Below are 8,205 nucleotides of genomic sequence, written 5' to 3'. Positions count from 1 at the left end.
CACCCAACTGTGTTTGGGTGCTAATCAGCTCACCTAGAGTCTGAGGGCCAAGCTGGCCCTGGGAGAGATGGGGCTCATGCTGTCTGGGTTATTCTGAAGCATAACAGTGACACCTATATAGCCAACTGAACCAGACCAGTGCCGTGTGGTTTTAATGAACCGGACCAGTGCCATGCGGTTTTAACGAACTGGACCAGTGTCATGTGGGTTTAATAAACCGGACCTGTGCTGTATGGGTTTAATAAACCAGACCTGTGCCGTGTGGTTTTACTAAACCGGACCAGTACAGTGTAGTTTTAATAAACCGGACCTGTGCAGTCTAGTTTTAATAAACCGGACCTGTGCCGTATGGGTTGGATGGTTCAGTCACATACCACCTGCACTGTAAGTCAGAGTGAATCTGAGCTGTGATGAATGATACTTTACAGACATACTGAGCTGAGGTGTGTAATGTGTACTTGCCCCCCACTCCTACACGAACACATAGATTTAGGGGGATATGCTTAAGGCTCCAGCCCTCCTCCCCCAGTTTCCTTTAATGGGGTTTAGGGGTGAAGCAGTCCATCTCCTTCTCAATCGTGGACCAGCACAGGCCCATCTTTAGGGTTTGGAAGTCTTGCTGTCCCACTCTGTCCTGAACTGTCCCACCATCCCTGTCTGCCCTACTCTGCCCTTTTCTGTCCCTCGATGTCCCATCCTGCCACATTCTGTGTCCCTCTGTCCCCATCTGCCCCACTCCGTCCCATCTGTCCCCATCTGTCCTTCTCTGTCCCCCTCTGTCACATTTATCTGTGTGCAGCACCGTGAGCCATCCTGTTTAGAGGAGTGAGCTGACAGACTGCAAATACAAAAATAACATCAAAAATACGCAGTTTAAGGCATCTCGCTGACACCTGCACCCAACGTGACTCCACTGCAACTTCACTCGTCAGCTGCTGGACATTTTAGCTTTAACTTCTCAGGTCGAGCACCTAATGCAGGTCACCCGCTGGTACAGTATGTGAACCAACACTCCGCAGCTCTGCGGCACCTCACGTTACCCTTCATTAAGCGTCTTTTGCTCTTGGCGATGACAGGCATGCAGTAATCTTTTCACTTTTTCCCAAAGAGCTCCCGGTGTCTGCACTCACTGCAGAGCCTGCACTGGTTTCCGTAGCAACGCGGTACCATGGAAACCAGGGTATGGTACCTGCTTCGAGGAGCAGTTTTTTTCCCTCCAGAACATATTTTGGCGAATGATTCTGAACGTGCACATTTAATTTTGTCAGCATGCATGAGGATGAATCCTTGAGACTTTGCACATCTCTTTGGGGTTTTTGACTGCTCTCCATGTCGAAATTTTGCTTTGTGAAACCAAGTCTGACCTACGTTTTTCCTCAGAGAACTTTGGTGCACAAAGCTGGACCCAAGCAAAGCTCACCCTGGCAGCCCACGCACCCGCCTGCGTCTCTGGCTTGCTGGAAAAAGTCCTCCCACGTTGCCATGGTGATGGCTGGTGAACCGACCTTGCAGAGGGTCACAGATATGTTTATACTCCTGTCAGGCTCTCCTTCATGCCCACACGTAGACGTAAAACACACGCTGTCAACTTGACAATGCTACCACAAATATCCAACATGTCGCCTCCTTGAGACATTCCATTCATCATCTCCTGCATAGGCCAGGCATTTAAGCGAGCAGGTCAAGGATCAAAGTCCTCCATGTTAAATGGATGCTAGGCTGAACGCACGGCACACACACACACACACACACACACACATTTGATTTCATATACAGCTCCAGAAAAAATTAAGTGAGCACAGCACAATGTTTTGTTTCACTCATTTCTCAATTTATGGGAGTGCATCTGTGAATAATATATATATTATTTTGTAAACTGTAGCCTGGTTCTTCACTGTTTCTCATTATTGAAGGGCTTCTTCCTTGTTTTATGGGACTTCATTGCTGCTTCTTGAAGCCTGACTCAAACTCTCCTAGCAGTGCACTTCACACCTGCAGTTAATGTTTCCCATTCCTTTTGAAGGTCAATTGATGTCATCCTCCGATACATGAGAAACTGTCAAGTCAGTCAACGGTCATCTCTGGCATTTGCCGCTTCTGCCCTGGCTGGTTTCTGGTCATTCCCAATGTGGGGATTGTCCATTGATTTCTAAGGGCAAAACCCTAATCCCAGCAATGACAACCTTAATCCCTACCCAGCCCTAACCATAGACATAAGAAACCAAAAAATAAAGTGACTTGGGGTTTTTCATTTTTGATTGCAATTACAGATTTTTATTAAATTGAGCTTCCCCTTGTAGGGACCAAAAAATTGTCCCCACAATGTCATAATAACAGGTTTTTCTCACAATGAGGAGAGAATTGGTCCGCACGATGTAATGTATATATAAACCACACACACACACACACACACACAAATGGCCGGAGTGTATGAATCCACAAATGCAAGAGTCAGCTGTGGATGTGTTTTGGAAAGTGTGACATTCTGTGTTGTTTGTCTAATAATATTAGCATTTTATCAGCAATATTTCTAACATTTTACTTACGGTTATGGTTTACGGTTGTGTCAGCAGAATGTGAAAAGAATGATATTTCTTAAGAGTCTCTCTCTGCAGTGAAGTGGCCGGGAACAAGTCCGGGTTCTTCCTTACATAACTGACTGTAGACAGCTAGCCCCGAGGGACACGCGCCTCCTGTTGTAATCTGATGGGGATGTTGTGCTTTGCATGGGGGGGGGGCAGTTTCAGTTTCAGATGAAGGTCAAAGGGAGGGGTCCTGCAGACGAGGTGCAGGGGGGTTGTTATGCTGGAGGCAGGGCAAAAATAAAGTGGCTGTTCCCACCCACGACTGTCACTGGTCACACAAAACTCTGGATCAGCAGAACTGACTTAGCGCCCAGACGCCCCCCAGGACCCTTTGGAGCATCACCATCTTTTCCCCTAATGCTCGGGCTGTGAGGTTTTCCATTCAAGAAAACAATAGAGCAGGGTTATTCAAATCACGGTCCTCGAGATCTGAGCACTGCTGGTTTTCCAGCCTTTCTTTACCCGTCAGTCAGGTAGGAGCCTCTGATCAATCAGAATCAGTAATTATTAAACGAACTACTTCGGAGAACTGAAAACAAGGCCTGGATTTAGAATCGAGGTCCAGATTTGAAGAACCCTGCAATAGAGGCTGTTCAGCCCACAGATTACAAAGGTGGCATCACTCACACACACACACATACACACACACCAAAGGCCCCACACAGATCCGTCATTGAATGTTACACACTGCCCCACACTGTCAGGGTCCTGTATCTGCTGTATGCGTCAAGGCATCAATGACTTAAGTACAGGCAACATGCAAGACATCTTCTGGCCTCCACCTCTGCCACTCCATATGGTTACCGTGGCAACAAGCCACACTGTAGCATAGACCTGGCTTCACTACCTGAGCTGGTAACCAGGGTAACTGGCCAAACTGTAGCATAGAGCTGAATCATCTCCGCCGAACATTGACACCATCGGTAAAGGGACAACACCTGTGCATAAAGTATCTGAGGATGGGAATTTATCAACCGTCACAGCAGGGGGAGTAGTGGTGAGGGCACTGGGCTATGGACCTGAAGGCTATGTAATGAGTAAAATTCACCATGGGTCTCTCCCTCTCCCCATTTCTCTTCCTCTCTCTGTTTCTCTCCCCTCCACTGCCTTCACAAACTGTCCAGACTCTCTGATCTGTTCCAGTGATTAAGCCCCTGCACTGGGGACCATGATCAGATTCCACTTTTGATCTGAGAATTGCGGATTGTGGGGTGGCTGCAGTTTCACAGCCAGCCTTTGAAAAGCCCTTTAATTGGTGGGACTGCCAGTGCTGCGTCCGTTTGCTGCTTTCTGTGTCTTATTCACCAGAACACACACATGGGTACATAATGAGGCCGAAGAGAGTCGGGGGATTACCACAGAGGTTTGAGTGACAGCAACCCCGCCCCCACAGGAGCGTGCCTATGATTGTGTGTCCATGACAGAGAGAGAGAGAAGGAGAGCGAGAAAGAAAGGTGTGCAGGAAATCAAAACAGCACCCCTGCAGCAGGTGAATGTGTGTGTGTGTGTGTGTGTGTACACCACCCCAATGTCTTCACACACACACCCTGCCCCTTCCAGCACATATTACTGAGACATGTTGGATTCTACTGCAGAGATACCTTAATTTTGCCCGCCCGCATGTTAATTCCAGGAGTAGTGAGAGTATGGGGGAGGGTGTATCTCAGGCTGGACCCTGTCCTTGTCATGATTAAAATTCCTGCTGACTCACTACAGGCCCCGGCAGAGAGCGCACAGACCTGTCACTCCACTGACACACATTTCAAAGCTGCCACACGGGAGAGACGCAAGCCAGGAGGCATAATACTGCCCCTGGTGGCCAATAGGCAGAGTGCGGAGAAGCTGATGAGTTGTGGAAAATACCTTTTCAGGGATACAGGGAGAATGGCACTCTCATGAAGTGAGTCTGGGTGAGCAGGACACTCCACACGCCTCATGGTTTCCTCACACCTGAAAATGGTCTTGGAAGCAGGCGAGATTGTTGGTCAACATGGACAAAGGTCACGAAGGACAGCCATGATGAGGACGCTGCACTGGCTGCTCTACCTTTTGTATGTCCTTGGGCTCTGAAACTGCAACATGCATGCTGCTTCCCTGCCACCTAGTGGTGGACTGCATACATTACTTCGTGGTGCTCATGGGGAATGTAGTATACAAAGAAAAGGCGGGAAAAGTTCCCATATTTGCCGCAGGGGGAGCCATTTGATTGTTACAGGTGTTGTAATCAAGAAGTACAAATAATCCATTACAAACTTCAATTAGTCGTAAACGAAATGTTCAAACTGACCTGAAACCAGCGCTTCCGTAACAGGAACCCTACTCCCTGCCAAGTGTTCTCTGCAGGCACAGCGCCCTCCCACAGATCTAAACATGTATAAGGCACCTATTATATAACAATATTATATTGAATTAAAAAATAAAGCGATACTACAATTTTAAATAATAACTAACATTCCTGTCTGCGCATATATTGGGAGCCTCGCATTATGTAGAAACACGAGTCTGCAGATAAAACATTGAGTTTAGTGAAATAAAAATAGGCGCCAAATGGTATTTTGTTAATACGTGTAATAAGCATTTCAGTGTCTTACGAGGAAGCTGACGTTTGCTTCTGCTCGGGGTGTGATGGGGGCGTTTAAAAGAATCTGCACGAGTACCCGCCGAGTCACGACCGCGAGGCGCCGGCGCGCACGCGACTCAGCACGCTGACGTTTCATGTTTCCTGCAGCTATCATACATTCAGCCATTAATTTGTGCATGGGATGGGATCCCATCGGACTGCGGGAGACCGAAGGGGAGCAGGCAAGGAAATGAAGTTTCACACGGAGAACGCAGGCACGGATCTATCTCCGCAGATAGATATATTCGGAACTGGCCGTGCGTAACGTTTTATCTCTTTTTCGTTTGGGTTTTGTAACGTTAAAAGCATGGCTTGGCCATGTATTAGCAGAGTTTGTTGCTTGGCTCGGTTCTGGAACCAGTTTGATAAGTCTGATCTGGCGGTACCGCTGACGATCCCGAATTACTCTGATATAAGAGAACAGGATGCGCCCGCATCCATTAAGACGCACCTCCCAGCCGATCGGACGCTACAGAGTTACTGTCCAACTCCCGATCACAGAAGGTCGCCGTCGGTTCGGGATCTGGCGGAGGCGAAGCGGCGAATTGCGGGCCAGCACGATGTGGATGAGCAGCCCCTTCTCAGGACGAGCCTTTACAAGCAGGATTTCAAACCCTGGCCCATTCCTCGGAGACATAACGTGTCTCCTGGCACAGAAAGTAAGACAAGCATCCCCAGGAAGTATTACCCGAAGAAGACCCAGAAGAGGCCAGAGAAAGGGGAGAGAGGACGAGGAAAGCCGCTGGAACCGCGGGCAAAAGTGTTTATAACGAGCTCCTACAGGTACGATTATAGCGGACCGAGACGCAGACAGACCGAGCCATCTTCAGACGTCTTCATCGATGCATACCGTGCATTCCGTGTTTCTGTTTGTGTTGCGTAATCTGCCAACTGAAGTTGTTTCATCAAGTTACAATTCACCGTCACCTTGCGGACTAATAAACTCTTTGTGCCAGTCGTGCTTAAAGCCCTTTTAATGCAAACGGTGGGTTTTAAAATCGGATCCCGCAGACTTCGTTGGCCTTCGATTGATCATTCTTTGATCATTTTCGGGCTTAATATTATTTACCCATTTGATATGACAACACTGTCAGGAAAAAAATACCAATTGTATATTTGAGGATGGGGCCAATTGTACCCTTAGCTGTTGGTAAATCTATCTTTTAAGGTACAGAAGTGGACTCAGAGGAACATTTTTGTACCATTAAGGGTAGATTATTGTTGTTTGTACTAGGGCTGTATAATTTTTTCTGACAATGTGCTACATCAAATTTAACATGTCTAACAGGACAGACTTTGGCAAAGACGACAGCTCAGTGTCACTGTTCTTTGCTTGTATGTAATTCTTATACTTGGGCCTCACAGATACCTAAATTTATGGTCTCCCCCCAACGGTCAGACAGGACTACCAGGACTGGACCGGGCCAAGTCTGTCGAGGTTAGCGGAGCAAAAGAAAAGCACCCCCCTGCCCACGGTCCCCATGGTGACCAGTTACCGGGCGGCATTCGGGGGGCACGGCCCGAGGGCGATGGAGAAGCTGCGGGTGGAGAGACCTGCCCAGAGACTGCGCTCACCTCCGACAGGGATCAGGACAGAGGTGAGATGTTTCATTAATTCGCCTCATTACTGCCATGCCCTGCAGCTCACCTGGGCCTCTGCTGGCTCTTATTCTTAAGTTTGTTATTAAGTGCAGCTGACCTTGAACTTCCATACAGACGTAAACATGTTTCTGACGCCCTTGAAGGTGTTTGATATGTTAAAAAAAAGTATATTGCATTTTCTGCATAATCAAAGTTTCCACTCATCCTGGAAAACCTGGAAAGTAATCAACCAATTTTCAGTGTTCACATATTCTAAACTTACAATAATATTATTTGTTTGCAGAAATAGTTTTCCAGAACATTTTACTTTTTCTTTACTGTTTTCTGTGCCTGGAAAATTGGTTGACTATTTTCCAGGTTTTCCAGGATGAGTGGGCACACCCTGATAATATCTGAATAATACTGTATATTACAGCACCAAACATACTTAAGAAATTTTATTTAACTAGAATTACCAATCTCGATTCAACACTATTATAATAATTGACACTTTTATTAATCCCTGTGGGGAAATTCTTTTTTATGCCTCCCTCAACTTGTTCTTTGTAGAGCAAGCTGTCTGCGAAGGGCAGCCACCTGTAGCACCCAGGGAGCTGGGGGGTTGAGGGTCTTCCTCAAGGAGCTGCAGATGTGCTGAGGCTGGGCTTGAACTGGCAACCTTGTGATTACAGGCACACGGCTTAGCCCACTGAGCCCCCAGTCTTTAGAACTGCTGTGGTGCCACATGAACTTGATAATGGTTATACCTCCTAGTGGATGCCCCATTTCTGTGAGCAGTTTGTAAGGCACTAATCCATGCCCTTGACGACTCGTGTGGTTTCCTCACCTGAAGGGGGCGCTCACTCAGGAACTGTGTGTCGGAGCCAGGCTGCGTGAGCTGTGGTCCCATGGTGCAAGTGTAGTAACAGCTGTGGCTTTTGATGCTGATTACATTTCTGTCTTTCCAAACAAGGGTGAAACAGTGAGAATGCAGAGGTCCTCCAATCCGTCAGCCATTTTTCAGAGCAGCTCTGTGATGGTGCCCTCCACTGGAGCAACAGGGGAAGCGCAGCAGCTCCGTGCCTGCCTTCGATGCAAGCAGGAGGGTGTTACTCCGTACAGAACACCTGCATGTCAGTAACATTCCGATGCACTTGTCCCTGTGACTTAAATTCTTGCTGGGCATGCAGTTTAGGACCTCAGTGTGAGGTTCAGCAGTTTACAGTTGTTAGCACAGACTGATCTGACCAGCAAAGCGTTTATTCATGGTCTCAGTATTTATTCTATTTTTGTTCAGTTTCTGGAGAGTATCGATTGTTTAACATTTTTGTATGTTGTCTATGTTTGAAAAAGGTGCGAAAGGAAAATATAAATATTACTTATTTCTCTAAGTACTAATAAAAATTCTAAAGGTTTCTA

The 8,205-nt window shown here is 47.2% G+C and overlaps 1 long non-coding RNA gene across 1 annotated transcript; it reads right to left on the bottom strand.

Moving 5' to 3' along the window:
- Nucleotides 1–4,631: 4,631 nt before the first annotated feature.
- LOC111836772 (uncharacterized) lies at nt 4,632–5,270 on the bottom strand. Its single transcript, XR_002836492.2, has 3 exons — nt 5,177–5,270; nt 4,873–4,949; nt 4,632–4,686 (listed from the first exon to the last, which is right to left on the bottom strand). It is a non-coding gene; the product is annotated as an uncharacterized lncRNA (long non-coding RNA).
- Between the last annotated feature and the right edge of the window lie 2,935 nt (nt 5,271–8,205).

This window comes from Paramormyrops kingsleyae, chromosome 4, assembly GCF_048594095.1.
Source record: "Paramormyrops kingsleyae isolate MSU_618 chromosome 4, PKINGS_0.4, whole genome shotgun sequence".
NCBI classification, from domain to species: domain Eukaryota; kingdom Metazoa; phylum Chordata; class Actinopteri; order Osteoglossiformes; family Mormyridae; genus Paramormyrops; species Paramormyrops kingsleyae.
Note: the sequence above shows the minus strand (reverse complement) of the source record. Positions and strands in the feature narration are given on the sequence as shown.